This window comes from Palaemon carinicauda, chromosome 22, assembly GCF_036898095.1.
Source record: "Palaemon carinicauda isolate YSFRI2023 chromosome 22, ASM3689809v2, whole genome shotgun sequence".
Classification (NCBI taxonomy): domain Eukaryota; kingdom Metazoa; phylum Arthropoda; class Malacostraca; order Decapoda; family Palaemonidae; genus Palaemon; species Palaemon carinicauda.
Genome location: NC_090746.1, coordinates 21,285,682 through 21,312,780, shown reverse-complemented (window position 1 = coordinate 21,312,780; position 27,099 = coordinate 21,285,682). Strand labels below are relative to the sequence as shown.

Genomic DNA, 27,099 nt, shown 5'->3' with positions numbered 1-27,099 from the left:
ATTGGGTAAAAGATGATGTATATGTCAATGAAGAAATAAAGAATGAAGGAGAGTTATAGTTGATTATTAATTAATCAGTATTCAGCTTTTGAAACTAAATGGGCTAGTCCCGAAAAACTTGAAAATACACTGAAATCTTAAAAATCCACACGGTTTCGACTTGCAGTGACGATGCATGTGAAATACTTAGACGAAGGAAATTAGATATGGGGGCAATACTAAAAGCGGAAAAAATTAGGGCGGCTCGGATATCATGGACAAATATCTATAAATGATGACGTAGACAAGATGAAAAACCAGGTGGAGTGAACGTGGCAGGGGAATAGGTTCAGAAGCAGATATTTTGAATATGGGAAAAACTGATAATACAATAATGAAAACTAGTCAAAGTATAGCCTTAAACAACATTGCTCTATAATAGGACAAATATACTACTGTACGTTACACTACCAAGTAGGATGTTATATAGGTGCTCCAGATAAAGGTCCAGTACCGATTACGAAAAATATTGATGTAACTGAACCCATATGATATGATGTCATCAAACGTTGCTCATTTATGCATGTCCGTGGACATCCACTTTTGTATATGCATCAGCTTGTACCTGTAGGCATGTCCACGTACAATTGGACACAGGGAATCCTTGCACACCCCGCTCTGAGAAAATGAATCCTGTCACACCCCTACATCACGGCGAGGTCTTGTGTTTAGCCCACCCACTAACTCTGCCATATCTTGCCATCTCTCTCTACACTATCTGTTTGGTTATTTTCCGCTAAGGAATGGTGTGACCGGGTGCACTTCCTCGGAGTGAGGTGTCCAACTGTACGTACAATTTCTATTATAGAGCTGCGTGCATGTGTACGTATGTTCAATCATTTAATACCAGTATTTATTATTTGACGAGTTTCCTCAATTTCTAATGCTAGCAACATGCACATTCCCTCGCAAGCGTCAGCGGCAATTCATTTCAACAGCTTTCCTCGTATCCTTATAAACGCATTCAACCCACACGATTTTACCATTATGCCGCCCCGGTCATCACCTTTTAATTCATTTATTACCTGGCCATCCTTTGTCCCAAATCTGCTTCAGAAACTTTTATATGATTTAGGTGGGCTTCCTCACACCTGTTCTCTTTTTTATTTAAATATTCGTTTATTTTGTTATCTCCCCTATATAATGAAGAGCATGTGGCTGGTATATATATATATATATATATATATATATATGCTGAGCAGTATTGCCAAACATAAGACAACTCAGTCTCTCCGTCCCTCAGGTAGTGGGAGAGGAAGTATTTATACCCTGATGAGAGGGAAACAGGGTGGGAAGGGTTGAATGTGTGTGCATATCTATCTGAATATTTAGCCCTCATTTTTGAGGGTTCGTTTACATTAGTTTTGAATATATTTTTCCACACAATCTTTATTTTCGAAGTTTCATTCGTGTGTCTGTCTTCTGCACCAATGTTCCATGATCCTCTGACATTTTGAACCTGTGTCAGCTCACATGTAAACACGTCTTTGTGCTCTGTCCCCAATGTCTATTTAATCACAAAATCGTGTTTTTCTGATTTTCCTTCGTTTTCACTTCGCTGTCCAAAATAGGAAAGCAGCTTGCCATTTTATGCACACTTTAAAAAAAAATCACCTTTATGGTTCAGTTGTCGTGTTTGCCTTTGTTCAGATATAAACACGAATCTTTGTACTTTGTTTTCGTTGTTTATTCGGTCAGAAAACTTTGTTTTTCAGACTTATCGCCATTTCTCATTTGAATTTTCGAAATAGGAAAGTAGCATGTTGTCAAATTTGCATTTTTGAAAAGCAGCTGGAGAGAAAGTGATTTGGCGGGGGCGCGCGTTCTGCCTCTCAGTCCGAAAGGAAAGGGAGGCATTTCCACGACGCCATCCCTCCCCCCCTCCTCTCTCCCTACCTCCTTACCTCCCTTACTATACCTCTATAATGCACTCTCTTTTTTGGGGAGTCGCTGGCCATTCGCAATCTCCTTGCCTTTGCTCTTCATTGGGCAAAAAAAGGTCAGGGAGTCATGTCAAGGGTTATGAATCCAGTTTGATTAGTTTAACGAGGCAATAATCATGACTTCGAAAATTACTGTTGACCAAAAGGGAAGTCTTTGTTATATTAATTCTCAGACACAGATGTACTTTACTCTCCACGTATATTTTTTTTCTGATTATAATTAGTTGCCATTATTTTTCCTTTCTTCTGCCTTGGTTTGGTTCTATCACTTCTATTTTCATGGATTCATATTGTAGGAAATGGGGATTTAATCTCTTTTCAGGAAAAGATCTTGTTCCATCATCTATTGTGATGTATGTATGTATATATATATATATATATATATATATACTGTATATATATATGTATATATAGATATAGATATAGATATAAACAGTTTTTATTTTGTTTATATACAATAACATTTTAGCTGTATTATTGACCGAAGAGCTCAGCGCTACATGGGCTTTGACCGAATTCTTATTGTAAATCTCTAATATGTAAAGATTTCGTAAACCATTATTGTTTGAATATTTTGTAGCTTATCTCATGTAATGAATTGTCTCAACATCGAATACTTACGCCACTTGTGATTTGTTTCTCATAGCCAGAATTGAGAATCCGTAATCTCAGCATCAATGCCATCTACATTATGGTAAGAAGGGTTGATAGATCTTATTTTTATTACGAATTGGATTTCAGGAAATTTTCCTTAAATGTTTGAAATATAGCGCTTATCTTATGTAATTATACCTCTTGTGACGGATACTGCTTTGCTTTGAAGATTTTAGCTACGTCCTTCATTTCATTTTATTTCTGTTCTCTGATTTGTTGAATGATATACATACTAACCTACAAGCTCATGATTCAGTTAATAAATTGTCATTAAATATGGCTCTCACGTTAAAAGGAAATATTTTAGTTGTGCATTACTTGAATAACGACAATAATAATGATTGGTATTGCAATCATTTGTTTTCTTGTCTTCCATCTTTGCGATAAGGAATACTGTCCCTTTTAACGTTATAAATTGAATTTATAGGAGAATTTTATTTGTTTATGGCTAAGGTTACTCCTTTATACTTGAGTCTTTGATATGCAAATATTATGGCCGTGTATTCATTCATTCATACCGACCGTTAGGGGAACCGATTGTTTGTGCTCCATTATTGTAGTTATCTTTATAATTATAAGTTGAAGACTTTCTCTCTCTCTCTCTCTCTCTCTCTCTCTCTCTCTGCTATTTAACCTCACCCGAAGCAAAAGAGAAAGAAGGAAATAAAAGACACCATTTTCGGCTGTCTTTCTGTACTTGTGTGTGTGTTTGTCTGTCTGTTCTCTGGCCGCTTTCTGTTTTGCGAAATCCTCACACAAAGTGAGAGAGAGAGAGAGAGAGAGAGAGAGAGAGAGAGAGAGAGAGAGAGCCATTTGCCTTTTTTAGTCTACTCCCTTAAACGGAGGCTAATGACTTTTTAGCATTCACTCAGCGAAGTATTTTACTGGGTGTGAGTTATGACGCCAGACCTGTATTGTTCCGGTTTCGAAAAAGAAATCCTGGCAGGTTGCATTCACAGGTGATGACAATGGACGCAGAGTATTTGCCTCGGTCAGGAGATGGACTGGAGGCGTGTTTCTTGCTGATGAGTTTCGGGTAACTGTAACCCTTCTTCTTATTGCAAGCAGACCGGGTCCGTCATTCGATGGCAATACGTGTGGGAAATTAGTGTTGCTGAGGATTGGTAGTGCTCTCTCTCTCTCTCTCTCTCTCTCTCTCTCTCTCTCTCTCTCTCTCTCTCTCTCTCTCTCTCTCCGGACACATACAAAGCTTGTGGATGTAGAAAAGGTATTAGGTCATTGTGACTAAGATATATTGTGTGTATATATGCATATGTATATATGTATATGTATGTATATATATGTATGTATGTGTGTTTGTATATATATATATATATATATATGAGAGAGAGAGAGAGAGAGAGAGAGAGAGAGAGAGAGAGAGATGCCTGCGCTGCGAAGCCAATCATCATTAACTAAATTCCATTTACGCCACCAGACACATCTATGTCTCATATTCGTTTATGGCAACTTGTTTTTAATAAGTTTCTCTTATTGATGATTAGTGTTATGTCTTCGTGCCACTTCGTTCGTTGCATGGCAAACGTCTCATTTGCATAAAAGTTAACGAACTCTTCTGGTGCTGCTATCTGCTTCTGTCGTAGATGCGGTAAGAGATACGCCTTAATAGCTCACAACAAACTTGGGAATGAGGGCTTCAGAGGGAGATTACGTTGCTAAAGATGAACATTCCTAACGATAAGAATCTTCAGTGAGAGAGAGAGAGAGAGAGAGAGAGAGAGAGAGAGAGAGAGAGAACAACAAAGGTCTTTTTGGGAAAAGAGTTCGCTATGGAAAATGCGAGATATCGCATCTCATCCAGAGGAAGTGGTCGTAGCAGTGCTAAGGGTGTTGAAGAAACGAGCTTTGGGTGGGGTCTGATGCAAGTCCTCTTGGTAAAACCCGGAAGGATCCCAGTTGGGATGGGCTGATTGGAGATAACAAAAGAACAAATACCAGCCTCTTTATGCTCGAGGTAGATAGAGATGATTATAAATAGTATAGAGAAAATAGTAGTTAGCATAGGGAAAATATTGGCAGTAAGTACTCTTTTGAATGCCTTTTAATGTACTGATATAGATGAAGTATACTGTAGATATTTCATAAAATTATAATTGAATTGATCGGAAGCAGAATAATAGGACACCAATTTCAGATATCGCAAAAAAATCCCTTTCTTTAGAGCTCTCTAAATAAGATTATATTCAGAAATGAATAACAACTTGATACGGGATTCAGTTGTCTTCAGTTATACATTATCTTGACATTAGACGCGAAAAAGAAAGCTATAATCTTACAGAAATACGACTAAGGAAATGAGCACTTTCCTTTAGGTAGAGTTTACGAAGGTATTCGACGTGTTGCTCTTTTATGTTATTGTGGCTCTGAAACCTGAGAGGAAATAAGGAAATAGCTAATTTTAACACGGAAGGACTGCCATAAGAAAAAAAATGTAGGTAATTATTATTCATTTGTAAGAAAAGACGTGCAGATCATAATCCTCTCAAATTAATTAACCTTTTCCGTCTCCCTAGTTTTTACTGAACGAACGGGTCACACTTTGTATATTCATGAGGAAAACAAATGATTAAGAAGATAAATAATGATAGTCATTGTAAGCAAATGAATTCTGTACGACGCACTAGGAACGCATAAATACATGAATACCGGACTGTCTTTGCTTCAAGAATCATGCATGCGCACCTTACGTGCGTGTGAATGTCTTAAGTGCTTGCAGCTAAAAATAAAATGCAATAAGGAAGCGAAAAACGAATGTTCAAGAAGAGCCCTGCTATTTCTAATCTGAATTCCGTTGTTCAATTTTTTATTTAAAAATAATTCCAGTACAATTCTGTATCCATGTAAATAATGTTTATTCATACGTTGTAATAAATTATTGAAATGTACTCCTTAGTGGAAAGAAAGTTTTAAGTTTATTGTAGTAAATTCAAAATGTGCTTTCAAACTATATTTTTTTTTTTATGTTTGACGTTCTGTGATATAATTATAGTTTTCAGGATGCATTTCGGTTTTGCTAACATGCAATGATATCGCCTTTATTTCTTTACTCGGAATCCACTCCCAATGCTGATTAAAGTTCCTTTGGCACTGTATGCAACTGAATGTATGGGATTTCGAAGAACCTCTAGGGTGGCCATACCAATAGTCCTTTTTATGTAGATATTAGTAATGGATATAGTTTTCAATGTGTAGGTTAGATTAGCTTGTACTATTGTGTAGTGAACAGAACAAAAGTATCAATAACAATGGGAAAAGATATATAAATTAAAAAAGATAGAATGACAACTCAGAACCAGAAAAAATTGGCGAAAGCGTCGGAATGGGAAAAGTAGGATTGCCAAATGTGGAGGAGACTGAGAAAACAAATCAAATTAAAAATGTTTAATATCATCTTGTGGGTGCGGTCCCTGTTTTCTGTTGATTCATATTTCTTAAATAGTATTGCATTTGAAAAAAAAATCTGCCTTTCACTAGAATGTGCCATCTAAGGCCTCTTTGGTGGAGAATGCTCATTTTGATGAAAATATTTTGCCAGAGAAATATTTATTTTTGTAAGAAACTTACCATAATGACCATCTTCCTGGGGCCTTCTGAAAGGTTGATTTTAATGACCTTTTCCCAGTACATAAAAGGACAATTCTGTGGCTCGAATGCGTTGTGAATGCATGTGTCTGGGATTTACCAATACAGAAACATTATTATTCTCACAAATAATGGAATAGAAAGAGATTGAGAAAAGGTATGACATTCTCTTCATTAGGTTGCAATTTCAAGTATGTTTGACGCTCCACACATATATATATATATATATATATACTATATATATATATATATATATATATACATACTGTATATATATATGAGAGAGAGAGAGAGAGAGAGAGAGAGAGAGAGAGAGAGAGACTCAAAATGACATGGTATTCTGTAGGAGAGAAGGAAACATGATATCTTTGGAATTTTTCGTCAAACGTGAGTTGGATGTTTGTTTTGTTTTTATTTTGTAGGAATTGAAATGAAGCGAACAATGTGAAAATTTGCTTTTTTTTAGCCCTGTTGCAAAGTAATTTTCCTAAAAATGAGAGAGAGAGAGAGAGAGAGAGAGAGAGAGAGAGAGAGAGAGAGATTTTTCTTACTTGCCTAATTTTCAATTATAATTTTGTAATTATGGAACTTGTAAGACATTTTGATACAATTATTAAACATGACACAGGTATTTAGATGAAAATGTAAATAAGTGTAATTGTCTCGATATTGCACCAATTAAAGTATTTAGAACAAAGGCATATTTTTCAATTATAAAGATATATTACTTAAATAGTAAAGAACTTCTCTTATTGTTTGTAGATATGATGACGTCTAATACATTGTCGCAGTATTTATGAGAAATGTAAATTAAGTCTTTTGTTATCCCAGATCGCCAGAGATTATACGATCCATATGAATGAAAGCCGCCTACTGTCCATTTTACCTTTATAATACACGCACACATACACACACCCACTCATCTTCCCTTTGAATTCTGTATCTCCGATCAACTCCACCCCTGACTGTACAGTGGACCCAACACACGCACGCACAACATACGCACTTAGTGTTATTCATGGTGTGTGGCGGTCCTATCTGGACCGTGGGCTGGAGACTCGCCCTGGCTGTCGGTTCTTGTAGATGAAGATGCTGCCTTGGCTTTCTCCCGGCCCTTTTGTTAAGTGGAAGATGGATGGGAAGTGGCGGACCTGTTTAGTCGAGTGCGAGATGTGATTGTGATGTATATAGGAAAGTCTTAGGCCATACAAAAGCGCCCAGTGAAGAAAAGAAAGTTATGCTGAATGGGCTGAAATCAGCCGTGTAAGATGGGGCTTTTTGGATGTATATACACAATTTATAGTCTCTCTCTCTCTCTCTCTCTCTCTCTCTCTCTCTCTCTCTCTCTCTCAATGGACATGAAGGGACGATATGAGGGCGTTCCCTAAAATTCAGTATGCCTATGTACTGTAGACCTAATCAGTTGAATTATTTACAAAGTTGTTAGATGACCTTGTAGGTCTTGGTTAGAGAGAGAGAGAGAGAGAGAGAGAGAGAGAGAGAGAGAGAGAGAGAAAGCAGCCTATCATGAGTGTTTATATGTTGTATGCCATAAATAGTTCGGGAAGGTGCGCGTTTCGATGAGACAATCTTTTCCATTCTCGGTAAAATTATCTTATGACACTGAAAATTATTAAATGATTAAAATTGTTCGGGTTCTTTATTTTGTAGTAAGTAATAAAGAGGTTCTTAAAAGATCCATGTTTAATTTTCTTGGTGAAACTCAATACTAATGTTTGTTATTGTTTAATATTACAGTTATGGATTCCTTTAGGTTCTATGGCTTCTGTTATTTTCTTTTTGTATGTCAGTGCATAGATTTGAAACGTTCCTCCCTAGTAATCTGTTGGACGGGAGTTCAAGACCCGCTCAGTATTTTGTAGCTAGTGACTAGGTGTTATGGTAAGCCATAGATTTAAATGCTGATTCATCAGCAGCCATTGCCTGGCCCTTCCTGGTCCTAGCTGGATGGCGAGAGGCTTTAAACGCTGATTATAAGCATAAATGGTCAGTGTTTAGGCCTAGGGCATTGTCCTGTCCCTTGTCTCTTACGTTCATGAGTGACCTTTAAACCTTTAACGGTATACAGGTTCATCTGGTATAATAAACCTTATGGAAATAAATGTCATTCTTTTACTCATTTATATTAGGGATGAATTTCTTGCAGCGTCAAGTTATATATACTTCGTTGCATAAATTTTTGGGAATGGTGATTTTCAATTCACTAATGATTTACGTGGGATTTCTGTTTAGTATGTTGTTATATTTTTTTTTTCATTCGTGTATTGTATGGTTTTACTAATTATACTTTATATAGATTAATATATGACGAATCATAAGTATTATATATTCATTATCTGGTTTTTGATAGAGAGTAGGGTGCATAATCAATGAACACTTTAACATGAAAAATCAGTTATATAAGAAGAATGCTACAAGATAAAGGGCCTCCATAGGGAAAGCAGATCAATGTGTTATTACCAACGCCAACGAGGTTGGAAGGAGTTATGTTTTCGCCCTTGTTTGTGTTTGTAATTTGTGTGTGTGTTTGTTTGTGAACAGTTTCTTGTCCACAATTTTAATCTTAGCGTAATGAAACTTACAGGGATTAACTATTATGTAAACAGCTGGAAATGATTAATTTTTGAAAGGTCAAGGTGACGGTCAAGCGAAATGTCCAATTCACGTAGTCAGCCATAAGTTTGGACATCGTTGTCACAGAGACATCAAACTTGGTTCATATTTGAGTGTATGGAAATCCACGCTAATTAACACATGTTAGGTCAAAGGTCAAGGTCAAGGTCGATAAATAAGCTGCTGCGGTGGAGGTCTGCGCTCTACTGAGTGCCCCTCTAGTTGCAAATGTTATGAAAATTACTATCTGGGCCAATGAGAAATTTACGTCTATATCTCTGACAAATATGTGTTGAGTTATTCGCTTACTTTGAGGATTTAGTCTTCAGTATTTTGTTGTTTAAAGCTTATTTAGCTGAACACTCTCTCGTCACTTGGGAATGTGAAGGCAAAGGCCTAAGGATCATGTTATCTGATTCAAAAGGAAGAAGATGAAAAAAAAGTGTTAAAAGGGAACACATTCATAGTCTTCTTTTGAGATCTATATCTTGAAGAGTCTTAGTAACCGTTTAGGATTTTTTGGTGCCTCTTTTGATGAAAATGATGATTTAATTGCTTTATGTGACGAAGAAGGTTTCATAAGGTAGGCATTTTAGTTGCCGATAACCTAATACTTTTTTTTCTAGAAAGGAATCCAAGAACTCTACACTTAACAAATGGCGTTTACTCTGCTATTCAATTTTAACATTTATATTCTTTGATGGAAACCCCACTCAAGTATGAAACAAAAAATAGTGATTTTCTCAGACAAGCAAATTGAATTATCTCTGTCATTAATGATTGCTTATGACATTTAAAATGGAAGCGAGCATGTGAAAAAAAACTCTTAAAAGGTGAGCGGCCATAATAGTCAGGCATAAGCCTAATACTGCCATATCCTTAAAGAAAACAGGATAAGCTTGTAGGAACAAGATGCTAAGGTTTATATTTCAAGTGGGTGAATGAACAAAAAGTGCCTTGAACTGTAGGATGAATTAACAGCTCAGGAGATTAATATATACAAAAATATAATGAGAAGTATTTTTTATCTTTTATTAGGAAATACACTTTAAAATTACAATTTATAATATATATACATCATAGTATATTTACATAACTATTTTTATCTTATTTACCATAGGTATTCTGTATTTACGACTGCAATTTTTACTCTTTATCTAAATATGTTTTTAACTAAAAGAATATCGACTCGTGAATACTTTATTAACAGAAGTTTAAATCCTATTTTATTTATAGTAAAAGTTTTATCATTTTACTTTTGATATATTTAAGTAATTGCGGGTCAGTGCTTGAAAATCCCAAGGATCTTATCAACCAAATTCATGCAGTAACGTGGGAGGAAGTGTTCCGTCGCATGACTCGTCTGATAAGAGAACAAAAAATTATATTGACCCATTTAACTCGATGTCATTTTCATATGCAGAGAAATCACGAAAAACTTATCATAAAGTCTCCACCAAAGAGTTACCTTTAGTACTACAGAGGCCCCAATGCATTCAATATTTCATTATAACTTACTGTAATTTCAATAATGTGAGATCATTTTGCGAAACAAATTGTTCTCTTCAACGACTGCGTATCATGAGCTGGTCTTCATATAGTCTTATTTGAAGGTTGTTATATTTACAGTGCAATAATAATTGTTAGATTTCTTATCATTTTACAGCGTTGATCTCTCTCTCTCTCTCTCTCTCTCTCTCTCTCTCTCTCTCTCTCTCTCTCTCTCTCTCTCTCTATTGTTTCCACTCTTTAACAACTGTCTTCAAGCAGGATGTTAAGTGACCCGATAGAAGGTTAACTGACTTAATGATTACAGTTGCACAACACCTAATTACAGTTGTATTTACTCCTTAATTAAAGCAGCATCTATTCACTAATTTCCTTCGCCAAAATCGAAGATTTTGCGAAGGGCATGTATTCACCCCAGTCTGTTTGTTTATGAGGAACTTTACCCAAAAACTACTGTACCAATTTTGAACAAACTAAGTAGTCCTGTTTGTATAGTAAATATTAGATTTTGAGTAAAATACATCGAAGTACAAGTGCGCAGTGGAGGTAAGAGCAAAATAAGACGGCTCGGCGTGAAGGCTTGCTCTCTGCTGGGTGCCCTTCCAGTTACAGCTGCATTTCAATGCTATTGACAGTTTGAATATTTCTCTGATTTACTTGTTTGTGCTTCAGGGTCTTCATATATAGTCTTATTTTGATATTGCCATCGCTTATTTTATTTCCTTAAAGATATGGTAAACTGTATCCATGTGTTTACTTGAGGGATTTATGACTAATAGAAAGCATTAGGGTATATTTATGAGTAACTGTTTCAAGTCAGTTTTAAAAGACTGTCGTTCACTTTTGAGGTTTTTAAGATTTGCTGGGTCCTAAATAGTTTTGCCAAGATTTTGACTCTGAGTGGATTTCTATTTTAACCAATGACCAGAGATAGTTTGTTTTGACAAGAGAGATGAAACTTCCATGTACTATATAGTTGGAAAGAAATCTGGAGGGATTGTATGTTATACTGTCTCCTTGCTACCGGTCAGAGACACAAGACCTGTTGTCATAGAGACGGCTTTCTTTAAGCGAAATTTCTGATGTTTTTTGCATATTTCCTGCAAAAATTATCAGAAAAAGAATTTTATATCATTGTTGCGCTTCTCTATAAATTTCTCACATTATTTGCAAAGACTAATGTCATGTGGAACATCGGACAATCCTTTTGCCCGGGAAATATCTCATGAATATTCATCATCATTATCATCCTCTCCTCCTAACCTATTGACGCAAAGGGCCTCGTATCTTAAGCTTTTAATTCAATATTTCTCCATTCATCATCTATTTTACGCTGCATAGTCCTCAGCCATGTAGGCTTGGTTCTTCCAACTCTTCTTGTGCCTTGTGGTGCCCAGTTGAAAGTTATTTGAACTAATCTCTCTTGGGGAGTGCGAAGAGCATGCCCAAACCATCTCCATCTACCCTTCACCATGATCTCATCCACATATCCAAATCTCGTATCTATATTATGTTACTCATGAATATTAGTGACAGGGTTTTCCTATTTCTAGATTAAAGGCCGATATAATGTACTATCAATTGTATATTACTTTTTTTCCTGTTTGTTCAGTGCTTCATTTAAATAGTTTCTGAATTTCTTAACTCCTTAAATTGCTCTTGTTTTTATCACATTTTTTTTTCAGATAACAGTAACGTTATTTTTTTCTTGAAATCGTTATGTATGATCTACATATTACATAATTTTTATTTGTGTACGTGAATGCGTGAATGTTATCCGTGAGTAACAACCTTTTCACTATAATAATGTTTGAGATTGGCCTTTTTTGGAGTTTTCCTATTATAGGTCGTTAATCTTTGGTAATTTAACGTAATGTAACTCTTCCGAGCGAATAAAAAACGGTCGATGATATATATATATATATATATATATATATATATATATATACATATATATATATATATATATATATATATATATATATACATATATATATATATATATATATATATATATATATATATAAACCGCTATAATATGGCTGAACCTGAAAACGCAATAACTTACTTTATGTAAATATCTCCATTTTTACTCGTGTAATAATTAATCATAAGCAGTACCATAAAAGATGAGTAATATTTTTCCCACATTCTAATTTCTTTCGTAATGATAATAATAATAATAATAATAATAATAATAGTAATAATAATAATAATCTACAACGAACTGGAGCAAATGATGAAAAGGAACTCTATTTTAAAGTCCTTTTTTATGATTCATAAAATTCTCTCAATATATCTCTTCCTGAAACTTCTCTACTGATAATCTGGAAAACAAAATATGTTTTTATGTACTGTAAATAAAGCATTTTACATATATATTTTTTTAACGAAAGTTTTTGTTTAGAATTATCTATACTAGTAGTACCGAGACGAATTGTGGTAATTATTAGAAACCTGAAACGTCTTTATTACGAACCTTTTCATTACAGTGACAGCCAACTGAAACGAATTTATCCGTAAGGCAAGAAAAAGGATTGACAAAAGAAGGCAACAAAATAGAAAATGTTGTGAGTTAACTTTCAAGGCGTGTTGAAATCACTGCAGGTTTCTCCAGTGTAAACTGAACAACTGGGTAAGAGGTCCCGGTATGGAAGAGGACTGTAATCAAGGTCTGAATGTTGATCTGATAGCAGATTCCAGTAGGGTTTCACAAGGTTTTCGTACAAAGTGTCGTTTGGAATCTCGCTTCCTGAAAAGGTACTATGATGAAATACTTCAAACTGCCAACAACAAACATTTTTATTTGGAAGTAAGACGAGATCGTGGGCTTCTATCGCCCTGCGCATATTGTATCTTCACTTATGTCTAGTAAATGATAGTGTGTGGTGTTTTTTTTTCACTGAACCACAAGATATCCCCAATCTCGTATCTAATTGTAACGTTGTCTTGCGTTTAAGTCACCGCAAGTGTGCTAATTAAAGATTTTCTTTGTCCGTTCCAAGAAGGGTCTGACACAAGTTCCCTCGAGGGAAGCTGATGTACCTCTGTAAAACTCCCAATAAAACCTTCCGTGATCATCCCACACCTGTATATAGTCATTTAAGGTATGCTTTTAGTTTTTGAGTGTTTATTCATATCAGCAGCGTTTATATTCAAATTCGTTAGGGGAGTTGCCTGCAATTATTGTAATCTGTATTCCGGATATTCATCACGGAGAGTTATGGTTTTCGGGAAGTATTTAACGGTTTATGTAAGCGTTGCACATTTTTGCAAGAAGGATGTTGTCTGGAAGTTCATGAGTTTTGCATGGTTATATCGATCGTATTTTCCTTGAGTGTTGTGACTATTCAGTTGCATAAGAAAGAAGAGCTCTCTTCTTTGTGTGCATCATTAATTCTAAACAAAACCTCGCAATCTGGATACTTTAATTCGGTGGCAACTCGAACGGACGGACTCTTCTCGCTTACAACAAAGAACTTTCTGTTGGCTACCCATTTCGACCCACCCAAACACATACCCTCCTCCTCCTCCTCCTCACGGCGTTGTTACTTCTCCTCACCAAGGAGATATGACCTCCCTGCTCCTCACTCACCACACCTCATTTTATCGACATCCAGCCACGCCTCCTTTTCGTTTGGAGCAAACATACGAACGCACGACGGTGCTACTCTATCTGCTCTTTCGCCCAACGGGACGCCCCATTGTTTTTCGAGGTACCCTCGGTCTCTGCAAATGTCTCGCCCCGAACAGCTGATTTCCGTTCAGGCAATCTTTTTTTTTTTTTTACTCCGGATCAGTTACAAGAAGCCAATGTGAAATGCTACGTTGTATGAAATAAGTGAATATGAGAATAACGCAAACCTCTCGAAAGACTTTCACTCCATACCACCTTTTCAGGGACGAACAAGCTCCAAGATCTTCAACACGGTTTTTGGTTGGGAGAGCTTTACATTATGTCTGACGGGAGCACGAAGATGCCGGGAAAAAGATAATGAGGGAAGGATATGGAGCTGGGAATTCAATCCGTGGCTGTGCTGATTCCGAGTAGCTGGAATAAAAGTGAATTATTACCACCTGTCATTTTGATTTGATGTATTTGTTATAAAGATGTACACCCTGTGTTTAAGGAAAAAATATCTGTGTCGGTAATTATAGTTGATTATGATCTCTCATATTCATAATTTAATGTATTTTATTTTTATTTGCAAACCATATCTTAAGTAGTTGAAGAATTGTTAGCATATGGCTATATTGAATTTGAAAATAGTTGAATGCACTGTATGCAATTAACCCTACATTACCATTCGTTATTTCTATAATCCATCGCTTCCTTTTAACTTCCTTTACTTTCGGAGCTCCAGGGTGGTGCTCCTAGAGAGAGAGAGAGAGAGAGAGAGAGAGAGAGAGAGAGAGAGAGAGAGAGAGAGAGAGAGAGAGAGAAAGAGATGGTAACAGGAAAATATTTTCCATAACTTGCAGAACAGTATACTCATGGGTATTTTTCTGTAAAATGGCGAGTCAAAATTTCATTTGGTTAAGCGATTTGAGACATAAAATAATGAGAATCTTTACAATAAACATACCAGTGAGATTAACAAAATTAATTTCGGTCGGGTAAGCACACGAGTCTCTCACTGAAGTACATTATATGAGAATAGGCATATGCACACCTGTTTCCATATCAAGAGGACGCAGCTGAAGATAGGACTGCCTTATTGGGAAACAGCCGGAGTGAAATCAGAAGTATATAAAGCTAGGGACTTGAAGAAAGTTAGATTAATGATAGAGCTGCAAGGTGTGTAGAGGTCTGCCTACCAGTAGGGAAGCAGAGAAAAAAAATGAGTTATGACACTTGATCTCAGTGAAGTGGAAAAGCACGTACTGTATAACGAGACTTATAATTGAGTAGTCGGTTCAGAGCATGTAAGTTGAGGGATTTTATTGGGAAGTGCCAGGGAAGAGAAATGTTATAAGAAATGCCTTTGTTTTGATGCCCAGAGAGATTGTGGTGCAGTCCTCTGGTAGGAATTTTCCTTTACTTTCACTGAGCGCATTGGGTCGCATAACGTTATGTTATAGCAATAGTGAAAGTTTTCATTTCGAGAATTTTGGCATTGTAGGGTTCACTCAAGATATTCTTGGAATTAGTTTTTAAATTCCCAAAAGGATATAGTTATGAATGCTTTATTTAGAGAGAATAAATCTGCTTCCGGAATGTTTAAGATGTAAGCTTTCCAGAATAATTTTGTGTTTAGCTTTTATAAATTTTTTCCTGTAATCGGTTATGCATAAGTACAGTTTAAGCCATACAGTTAAATGATACTTCGTATAGATCAAAGTAGGCCGGCGAATTTCACATGGAACATAGATATGGCCGTAAAATGCAGCATAAATCGTAATCTCTAATTGTAGTTTTTATTTTCATTCACTTCTTAAAAGAATGTCAGGCAAATTGCATATGTATTTACATGGTCGATTTTTTTTTCACCACAGATAGAATACAATATTGTGAATTTTGATGTTTTAAGTTTTGAATTTAGATATTTTAAGACATTTGCTCCATAACCTACAAATATGTAATGGACATTTACATACTGCAATGCATATCAAGGCTTGGCTCGAGATTCCATATTCAGAGTTTTGATGTCTTCTTAGGAGTCCACCAAAAGACAGTGTTTCCGTCAAATTTCATAAGACAGATATACAGGAAAGTGGGGAAATGCGCCCCCCCCCCCCCCTATCCTTCCACCTACGTCCAACATTTATTTAAGGTAAAATGTTTAATACTGACCATATGCAAAAAACATACGTAAATGAAGTAATAGAAACTGTTAGCAGCATAAACAAAATTTAGAAGATAAGGTCAAATCCCTTTGTATGATAGATTTGCATATATACAGATTATTTTTATTTGTATTTTTGGGCATGGCTAAGAAAATCATCCTTAAGAGAAATGACATTTGAATGGAAAAGTAACCTATTGAACAACAAACATCATATTGATATCATTGCCCACCCTTACCTTTCTGCCCACTCTAACCTTACCTTTCTTTCACTTTCACTAATATGCTTATAAATGACACTCGTGGAGCGTAGAACTTGCCGATTGAAAAATGAAATTCATTGGAAAATAATGCGCTATAGACAATTGACTTTTTGATTGGATCACCAAGAAGATGAATTAAGTTTTCTGTAACGGGAATAACCCTATTAACTTATGTAAAAATTACCTCCCGTCCCACGCTGGAATTCCGTAATTAAAAGAGGTGTAAAAGGGGCTTTTAACTTGCATAATGTGTCGTGTCTTTAATGTATTCAAGTCTATAAAAACGGCTAAAGACGATTAACCAAATGACTCTCTTGAGTTTATGAATACCAGGGAAAAAATAGAAAAAACTCTCTTATTCCAGAAATTGATGCATGGCGTTACAAGGATTTTGGATGTCTCGAAGAATTTTAATTCCATCCAGGGAGATTCAATTTGCACTTGGGTAGAGCTAATTAGTATAAACGTTTAGAGTTTATATGATCTTGGCTAACTTATTCTTGATTTCGTTTGCCTTGTTACTGTTCAATACATCTGCTGGAAGTCTGTTCCATGTATTTGCTATTTATATGTAAAGAAATGACCACATTGTGTTGTAACCGTAACCCTGTTCAAAACATCTATTACAACAAAGTAATAATTAGAGTATCGTCTCATGGACTGTAAATAGTTCAGAGAGCAGATTTCTTCATCGAAAAGGGAGCCGAGCCTTTGGTAGCAAACCGTGTGCTCCGAATGATAAATGGCCCTCATTGATAAGTATCTAAAGTTGAAGCCTCCACTAGGTATTTAATGCCAACCTTCCCCTCGAGGTATTACTGTCATATAATCTTTATAAAGTGCGTCGTATACTAAGCATTGAAGAATGCCTTAACGAAGTATAGCTTAAGAGGTACGACTATAGAAGTGGAAACGTTTCTCTAGTAAAGTACCATTAAAAGGTCAATGCTCTGGTAATGGTATCGGTCAACACCTCGAAACCTCACCTTATTAAATGATTAAAGAAGAAAGAAGAAGAAGCGCTTTCTTGTTATAGAAGTGAGATCAGCTGTGTTGTTTAGTTTTTGCCACGTCAGTTCTCGGAAAATAATGAAATAGTTGATATTTTTCTTTTGTGTAAATAAGATACTTTTGTATGATTAAAAAAAAAAGAAATCATGTATTTAAGACAGCTTAGAAATTAGTTATTAGATTTAATCTCTTTTGTATGAAATTTTGAGGAATTTCTTGCATCACAAGACAGTCAACAAATTAGAGGTTAGATTTAATGACTTTTCTTTGTAAAAATTCATCTTTTAAAAGGCAGCTTAGAAATTATAGATTAGATTTAAACGATCTTGTATGAATTTGTATAAAAATTTTCTATATTACAAGACAGTTTAGAAATTAGAAATTATATTTAATAACTTTTGTAGGAAGTGAAAAATTTCATGCATTACACCATAACCACAAAATTAATGATTAGATTTAAACAAAGTATTTCCACTGGGGATGTTTTTAAGGGGTTGGATGTTTTATATGATTAAGCCACTCTAAGAAGCTTCTCCGAAAAGAACGATTGGAAAACAAATTATTCCGGGATTGAGTCCCAATGTAAAAAAGATTTGAGTCCTTTTCTCCTGTTATTTCCTCTTTGTTGCGACGTTTAATTTTATACGAAATCTTTCTTGACATGACTCACATGTCGCAAATGCCATGTGGTATTGAAATCATACCAATCATAAAAGAAATCGTCATCCATTGAATTCCCTGAATTACCTTTAAGTACCATTCATTGAAGTGTAATGTCCTCTGTAATTGCATAAATTGCACTAACTAGAAAGTAATGTTGTTTTATAAAGTACTATTTCCCTCTAACTACATCCTCTTTTTTTTTTCTTTTTTGCGTCATCACATATGGGCATTCTATTCTGGAAAAGATTGCTACAAGAGTTCGTGTCATGGCATTTTGATTGTACAGTTAAAACGTGTCGTTATTCTCTAAATCCTACCAGTCTTCGTATGTCTTAATGAAATATCCTAAATTCCCATCAATTAGGTTCATTATTTGAAAAAGTTAAACTGGAATTCATTGTACTTTTTATTTCATGTCGTGTTGACATTGGTCCATCTGAAAGGGCCAGTCATGCTACCTGTCAGCGCTTCAGGGATCGATTGCAGTTGCCCAAAGGTATTATTCCCTTAGAATCATTTTGTAAATAAATATCGAAAAGTATCAAGTTTTGATGCTGAAAATTTGAGATCCTGTCTTGATCAAGCTGTTTTCGATATCCAGTTATTTCGAAATTGGTAAAAAAATCATTCGGAGCCATGTGTCAATATTGCTTCAGGTAAGGACATCTTTGGAAGGTCATTGATTATTGACATTCAGGATCGAAGGGGTTGTGTTTTTCCTTCGGGTTGTTTCTTTGGTTTGGTTGTTACGACAACTTTACCAAAAATAAGGAATGCCTTCTGAGTGACAGGAATGTAACTATTGGAGGGAATTAACCCTTTATTTCGGTGGTGGGGGACGCACTATTCAGCTTATTATTTAGCGGTACAATATAATTATAATTTTTCTGATTAATGTTTTGAATCGCCAAGGATATTTGAAAGTAAAATACTTTTTTAATACTGTGCGAAAAATAGCCAGGATGTTGTCAAATAAATTAGAATAGTTCCCCAAAAGAAAGATACATTTCAAGAAAATGGAGAGGAAGAGATGCCTCCATACTACTTATGTATTCTTATGCATATTTAGTCCCTTTGTTAAGTATTTCAAGTGTTTGTACAAACATGCCGTGAAAAGGGGAGACCTCACCTATCTCCCATTTTTTGTTCGCATACGAACCACCTCTCCCTCCTTTTTTTGTTTTTACGTAAGTGTTAGAAGACTTGATGCTAATCTCCAGTGAGTTAATTACGACGGTGTTAAGGGAGGACGTGTTATAATTAATTTTCCCGGCGGGTGACTAACCAATGCTGACGATGAATTAACTCTGGGCCGAGGTTGGCCGATGGACCAGAAGCGATGTGCCTCTGATATGGTGGTTTTGGGAAGTGTTCTTTCCGTAGCTTTCTCTTGTCATCTCTTTCTTGGTCCTCGGGGTTTTACACTTGAAAATTAGAGAGAGAGAGAGAGAGAGAGAGAGAGAGAGAGAGAGAGAGAGAGAGAGAGAGAGAGAGAGAGAGAGAGAGAATATTTTCGTACCCGCAATATTAGAATGATATTGTCTGCATATGGTAGTTAGAAGTGAATTTTCTCCTAGGACTTATTTTAGAAGAGAAGTTATTCCAAAATGTAAAGTAATACCAGCAGTATGTCCCTCCTCATCCTGATCGCTTTTGTTTCTTGCTTCCAAGTTATGCTTATTTTAGCTTTTATCCTTCAGATTCCACTGAAGATTGTACCGTTCAAAACAATATTGGTCAAGTAATCAACATTACATTTCTCATATAATAATGAGGCCTTATTAGTTTTGAAAAGAATAGATTGGCTCTTACCATAATCGCATTGTTTGTTGTTGAAATGATAAAATGAAAGTATAAAGAACAGGGAATACGTCTATCTTGTGGCTTCCATTGAAAATGAGCGAGGACCTGTATATGGAGTTACATGATATGTTTATTTCCTAATTATGGATTTTTATTCTGGAAGTGAATTAAGATCCCTGCAAATTGAATGGCATATCTATTAAGGAAATATTTGCTTGCCATATCAAAGTAGTGGATATTGGTATATTTTATGTGCATGGCAATGTATTTTGATGCTAAAAATGAAGATGATGCTGGTCAGCCCATTGCGCTTTCGGCCACAAACAGCACTTGCTTTATATTGTTCTTTTTCATCTCCGTTATCATATTTTTTCTTCATTCTTGCTGTCCAACCTCTTACTTTTACCTCATAGTGTAACTTCTAGGGTCATACCCTAGATGTGGGCGCTGAATGGCCTTACATGACATAGCTCTAAAATATTTAGCCTAAATTCATAATTCTAAATCAACCTTCTGCGTAAGAAGACGGGGATGGAATGTTATAGCTGATATATTAAAAAGGAACAAAAACAAATTTTCTGACCATATTGATAATAGTAACAACGATAAGTAGAGTATTAATTTTTATGATGACGAGTATGATGAAGATAACTGCTCACTTGTGTAGCTACAGACAAGAGCACCCAATAAATAAAAAAAAACATCACCAAAGCTTTGCAACTTTACTTGCCTTATACTGAGACTTGAATTAAGAAATTCAACCTTGGCCACTGATCTTTTGGTCAACTCTTGAGCTGTGGAAAATTTATTAATGGGCGTGGGTACATCGGTTTCCATTAGTTCTCATTATATTCTGGAACTATTGAAATGTCAAGATCTATATCTGACCTTGACTGTTAACATTTTAAGGTCAAATGTATTGATTTTAATCTTCAGGGATTTACTTTTATGATTTTTATCTATAAAGGTCATACCACACAAATGTAGATTTGAAGCCTTGAAACAGACGGATATCATTATTATTTTTATTATTATTATGATCCTGATTATTCTTAGCTAAGGTATAACCTTAGTTGGAAAAGCAGGATGCTAAAAGCACCAAGGACTCCAACAGGGAAAAGTAGCCCAGTGAGGAAAGGAAAGAAGGAAACAGATAGTGTGCCTGAGTCTACCCTCAAGCAAGATAATTCTAACCAATACAGTGGAAAACCATTGTACAGAGAATATGGCATTATCAAAGCCTAGAAAACAGAGTTTTGATTTTGGAGTGGCCTTACAACAGTCTTTTCTAACCTTATCAAGTGGAAAGAATCCTCTGATCTTTGCTAAGGAATAAGATGGTTTCCATGACAAGAAGTTTGAAACTAGAACGACGTTTCTCATTAATGATCATATTAAGATCCATGTTTTCCTTTGCAAAATGCTCTGCTAATTCAGTCTGACATAAATATAAAATGAAGAAATCCCCACGGCAACTTTGTTTACTGAGTAAAGCATTAAGCAATTGTGTAATTTAATCATCAAGTAGCGACTGCATCTTTGTGTAAAGATATCAATACGATGAACCCGTTTTTAAGTGATTGGTTTATAAAGTGTGATCAGTAATGAACATAAGAAATAACAGTCAAGACTGACACACACACACACACATATATATATATATATATATATATATATATATATATACATATATATGTATATATATACATATATATGTATATATAAATATATACATATATATATGTATATATATATATATATATATATATATGTGTGTGTGTGTGTGTGTGTGTGGTGTATACTGATGTCCTAACTTATTTTACTTGTATAATTCATTGGTGTGGATACTTGTTAACTTAGTTGTCATTAATTCTTGAGTGCGCAGGGAAATCGTCATGGTAATTATTAAAAACTTTCATGATAAGTCATATTTTTGTTATATTGTTTTATCAGGTGGCCAACCTAGCTGTCTAAAAAAAAAAAAACATTTGAACGTAAGTCGGACGAAAGCAACTTGCTGTGTTCTTCAGAAAAGATTAATTAATCTTGGCAAGAGATCAGTGACATTGAGGCAGGATTTGAATTGTAGTTCTTAGGTTTCGAAATGTGTAATTACCTATTGTCTAGTTGGCTTTTCGGGGTTGCACCTCTGTTGGTTGGAGTTAACTTGAACATTCCAGCCTTTCCAGTTCGTGAATGGTCTATTACAAGCTTGTAATTAACGATTATCTGGAAGAATCAGTTTGATTATTATGCTTCATTAGATGAATGTGTCTATATATATATATATATATATATATATATATATATATATATATATATATATATATATATATATATATATATATGTTAACATTTGAACCTATTTCTTGTGGGGAAAAATAACTTGCTAAAGGGTAACTTTAAGGTTCTTATTCATGTTCGAATATGCTTAATCTTGTAGTCTAACAAAAGACGTGGAAACATATCTTAATTGTAGTTAAACGGAGAATATAAAGTTAGCTTTTTAACCAGCAAAGTTTATGAGAGGTTGAAACTTTTAAGGCAATATGGTTAAAAAGATTATTATTATTATTATTATTATTATTATTATTATTATTATTATTGGGAAAAATGGTAGAAAGAAGAAATAAATGAACTTTGTTCACATATACAAATTGATAACTTTCTGATTACTCAATTTAGCAGTGAATCTCGTTCATGTGAAGTTTGGAATTCTCTTGTTCTGTTTCCTAATTCTTACAATTAATTTTTAAAAGTCTCGGGTTTTCTAGCGTTTCTCTTCTTCTTGTTTCTTTCCTTTGAAGATTTTTTATCGAATCTGGGCTAGGAAAGGGCTCAAGGTGGTTGTGTATGTGAGAGAGAGAGAGAGAGAGAGAGAGAGAGAGAGAGAGAGGAGAGAGAGAGAGAGAGAGAGAGAGAGAGAGAGAGTGTGTGTAATTAACTCTATATATCTGCTTGTATATTTAAAAAAATAGAATACGGTTGTTTCGCTAAAAATATTTTTCCTCAATGCTTTGAAAGACCCACAATACAGGCAAGCATGAATCTCCACTTGGCTGTGTCACTCTGATAGGAGTCGGCATGTCCGGGTCCTTATCATCGCCTCCATGATGTAGCATTACTTACAGTATTAGGTCATAGTCCTTTAGGACTTTATATAACCCTCTCTCTCTCTCTCTCTCTCTCTCTCTCTCTCTCTCTCTCTCTCTCTCTCTCTCTCTCTCTCTCTCTCTCAATAAGGTACTTTCTGTACATACAAAATAGCAAATACATGGAACAGACTTCCAGTGGATGTAGTGAATGGTAAGATAGTAAACGAGTTCAGGACTAAGTTAGATACGATCAATAAAACTCTAAACGTTTGAACTAATTATCTCTAGCCAAGAGCAAAATTTGCTCCTCGGATTGACTAAAAAATCTTTGACATCCAAAATCCTTATTACTCCTTGTAACTCACTCTCTTATACATGCACCTAGAGTTTATCTAGTACATTTCATGTAACTGACAGCCCTCCACTTATTCACGGTTGCCTCACGCAGAGGTCTAGTTGATTTCCCCAATGTCATGAAATTTAAATGAGCAAAACCTGGCGGCATTTATGCCTCCTAATTACCCTCATCCATTTCCATTGTGTGTCATGGATCCCCATTTGCCTTATCTCTTCCCCAATAGAGAAGCTTTTAGGAGAACTCGCTTTTACAAGTCGGGGATGACACCGGGGAATGACACGACACTTCTTAACGAGCCTACATCCCCAGCCACTGTGCCGAGACAAGTCAACTGTGGGGATGCGATAAATTCCCGACTGGTTTTTGAAAGTCACGGTGCCGGCAACAGGGGTTATCTTAAATTAACCTTTGATCTTATACTGTAAGGCTGGGTCTCTCTCTCTCTCTCTCTCTCTCTCTCTCTCTCTCTCTCTCTCTCTCTCTCTCTCTCTCTCTCTCTCTCGTGAAAAGAAAAGGCTATTCTTGATTTATTTTGAAGATGTATTTTTTTATAAGGCACGCTGTAAATGGCATTCGTTGATAAGACTTATCCGATAGATATTTGCGAATTGCATTAGCATACATTTGCAACAATTATAACCTTGTTTCTGTAAGTATGAATAGTTATAACGGATTTCTCAGTGGCAGCTATACTGGGCATTACTTAATGCTTAAAGAGCCTAATGCATGAATATATTTAAGATAATTTATAAACAATGATCCTTCACTGCTGCAATTATATTTCTTTGGAGTTTTATTGGTTTCAATTATCTGAACATAGGTTTATCTTTAAGGCGTTAGCCAGACAAGCTAGATAGTGATGGGTGTAGTAATAGAGAGCTTGGTTAAGTGCTATTATCTGCTAAGATAATGTACTTGGCTCTTAGAAAAAACTGGAAAGATATAAGCTTGAGCTGATTGGTTATTAACTACTTGACTACATCAAACAGAAGAAATATAGATTCAAGGATTGAGAGTAACAGCAGGTGAAATAATCAATAAGAAATATGTTACTAAAAATGGAAATAAACCATTTCAATGGTGCTCATGTTTTCCAATATTTTCCGTTTCTCATTCCAAAGTGGTGACGAGGAATGTGCTGACACCTGGCACTACCCTACGGCTCGCATTATACCCAAAGTCATCACTTGTTATGAGCGAAAAGTACACGTGAACTCAACCTTAAAAGAGCCATTATAAGCAGGAGCTCAAAGGTATGTAGAACATGGACTTAGGATGCCGCTGTTTGGTATCATCTTCCCAAAAGAATCCACCTGCTGTGGTATTGTTAAGGAGTACAGTGACTTACTGGTTACCGATGGTTCTGGAACTTAGAGAATGGGGGACAGTCCTGCAATTTCATTGGTGCTCTACTCACTAAGTGAGGATTTATATCAAGTGAGTTAGACTATTCCATAATTATCCTATGGGCAGTTTGTCTGGGAACGATCAGCCATGTTGATAATAGTTAAGCAAAATTTCAAATGTTTAATCATAGGATGAAATCAGGAAGAACATTTTTTATTAGTTATTAAAGATGTGGAAATATTATTTGGCTAATTTAGGCAAACTAGAAATCAGCCTAATAGCATACTCTTGGACGAAATTAGAACTAAAATCAGTGAGGTGAAAACTTCAGGGTAAAACAGTTTCTGAAATTTAAACCAGTTGAATCTCACTCATTTGAAAAGTTTTATATATATATATATATATATATATATATATATATATATATAAATATATATATATTATATATATATATATATATATATATATATATATATATCATCATAGCTTAAGTATTTGTTCTATTCCCTTCCTGAAACTTGTACATACAAATGAAACTTTATTTCCCTCGCTTGGCTATCTAAATCTGTCGACTCCTGTATTTTCCCTTTGACGGATATGGTGTGTCAATTTCCTGGTTATTTATTTGTTTAGTTTTAGTTTGGAATGTTTATACACTTAGTTTGTCATTTTGTTCTCCCCTTCTGTGATTTTATTTGGTTTTGCAACTAATGGACCAAAAAGGGTATGTCTTCAGCTTTAAGGAAAATTGTTGACGTAAATGTGAGTGAAAACACTGATTTAGTTTCCAAAAATTACGTTATCTATCATAATTCAATGTTAAAAAAAAATTCTGAAATAATTAATTCTAAATGTGTAACAATTTCACGACTTTCAGAGAAAAAACGGTATGAAAAGCGGATCACATTTTGAATAACAGTAGAAATTTCTGACGCTATCTCCATTGTTATTTTCGCGTAAAATTAGTACAGATAAAAGAAAAGCAATAGAAAGAACACAATGAGCATACTCTTACCAATTATCTAGCTGAATAGAATATTACAATACAATGTTCTCGAAAAATAACTTTTTACTTCTTACAACTCTGTACTTGGATTCTTTCCAATTATCATACGTAGCACATGAGCTTTTGTTGCGCTTGATCCTCGTCTGAAAACAAATTCATGGAAAAGGAAAATAAATAAAGATTACAGCTAATGGCACATGAGGAAACTTCTCATCACAGAGATAAGATCTAACCTATGAATCACGGGGCAAGAATGTGAGCTCCCTTGTTTGCTCTCTTGGTTTCATAAGTTTGCCGATCGGCTTTCTCGATCGTCTCCATCTTCTTTTCCTTCAGGATCTATCGCTGATTCCTTCTTTCTTTCTTCGTGTTTATTTTTCTTGATTTCTTTATGTCGTGGCTAGAAAAAGATGATAGGTTATCCGTACCAAAGGTCTTTGTTCTTTAAGAACAATGCTTAGGCCAGACAAGTGGTTGTAAAATAAGATTTGTTTTAAATATGCATAATAAGTAAGTAGGCGTTATCTTAAAATGCGTTATTTTTCAGAGGATATGACGCAGTATCCTGTTACGTACTGAAATATGGGTGAACACTCTTATCAATAATATTAATTAATAACGATATAAAAGAAGCCAGTTAAATATGTTTGATAAGTAGTATGCCTTGACTGGAAATTTATGTATTGTAATATTCCCCTTTAATGAAAAAACTCTGAGAAAGATTATTTTTTGGTCAAATTGAATAAATAATAAAAAGAGGGAACGATATTATTGAGGAACCAATTAACAGATATTAAAGGTGCTTGTATATACTCCATTATTCATGTTGTCCCTTTCATTTTTTATACTGGTGTTCCACACTGGGCTGCTTTTCATAATGGAGCCCTTGGGCTTGTAATGATTTATCTTTCAGTCAGGGTTTGTAGCTGACCGAGAACATAATAAACAAGAACAACAATATATATATTAATGATTATGAGTTTTCTGTAGCTCTTTATAAGATAAGAGAGAAGGAAACCGTTATTTTTAGTGATGAAAGCAAATGTTCAATCCTTATTTGTCGGTCTCTGCAGGTCAAAAGCTCACAACAAATGCAAACTAAAGTGGATGTATTTGAGAGCAGATACAACACTGAGTGGACCTTTTAAGACATAATTTATGTGTATTGAACTTGATTCGAAAAGATTTGAGAAAATTAATGAATATTCGAGATAGGCAGAGAGGAAGTAACTACAAAATCATCCTGAGAACAAGAACCCTGTATGCTAAGTGTCAAATTGCAATGAATGTTTTGATGTTGATCAGATTGACATGAGTCTCTTTTTATAGTTTATATATTACAGATCTATTATAACGTTGTTATTGATCTTAAGGTATTTTGTATT

The 27,099-nt window shown here is 35.1% G+C and overlaps 1 protein-coding gene across 6 annotated transcripts in view; it reads left to right on the top strand.

The window, feature by feature from the left end:
* The window catches only part of Cad88C (cadherin-88C), a 372,106-nt gene that overhangs the window by 132,020 nt on the left and 212,987 nt on the right, over nucleotides 1-27,099 (top strand). The window contains exon 1 of one of the 6 annotated variants that reach the window (XM_068346031.1): nucleotides 13,381-13,489. The exons of the other annotated variants lie outside the window; for them this stretch is intronic. The gene's annotated coding sequence lies outside the window, so the exon portion shown is untranslated. Of the gene's footprint in view, nucleotides 1-13,380; nucleotides 13,490-27,099 lie in introns of those variants that run through there. 6 annotated transcript variants of the gene reach the window in all.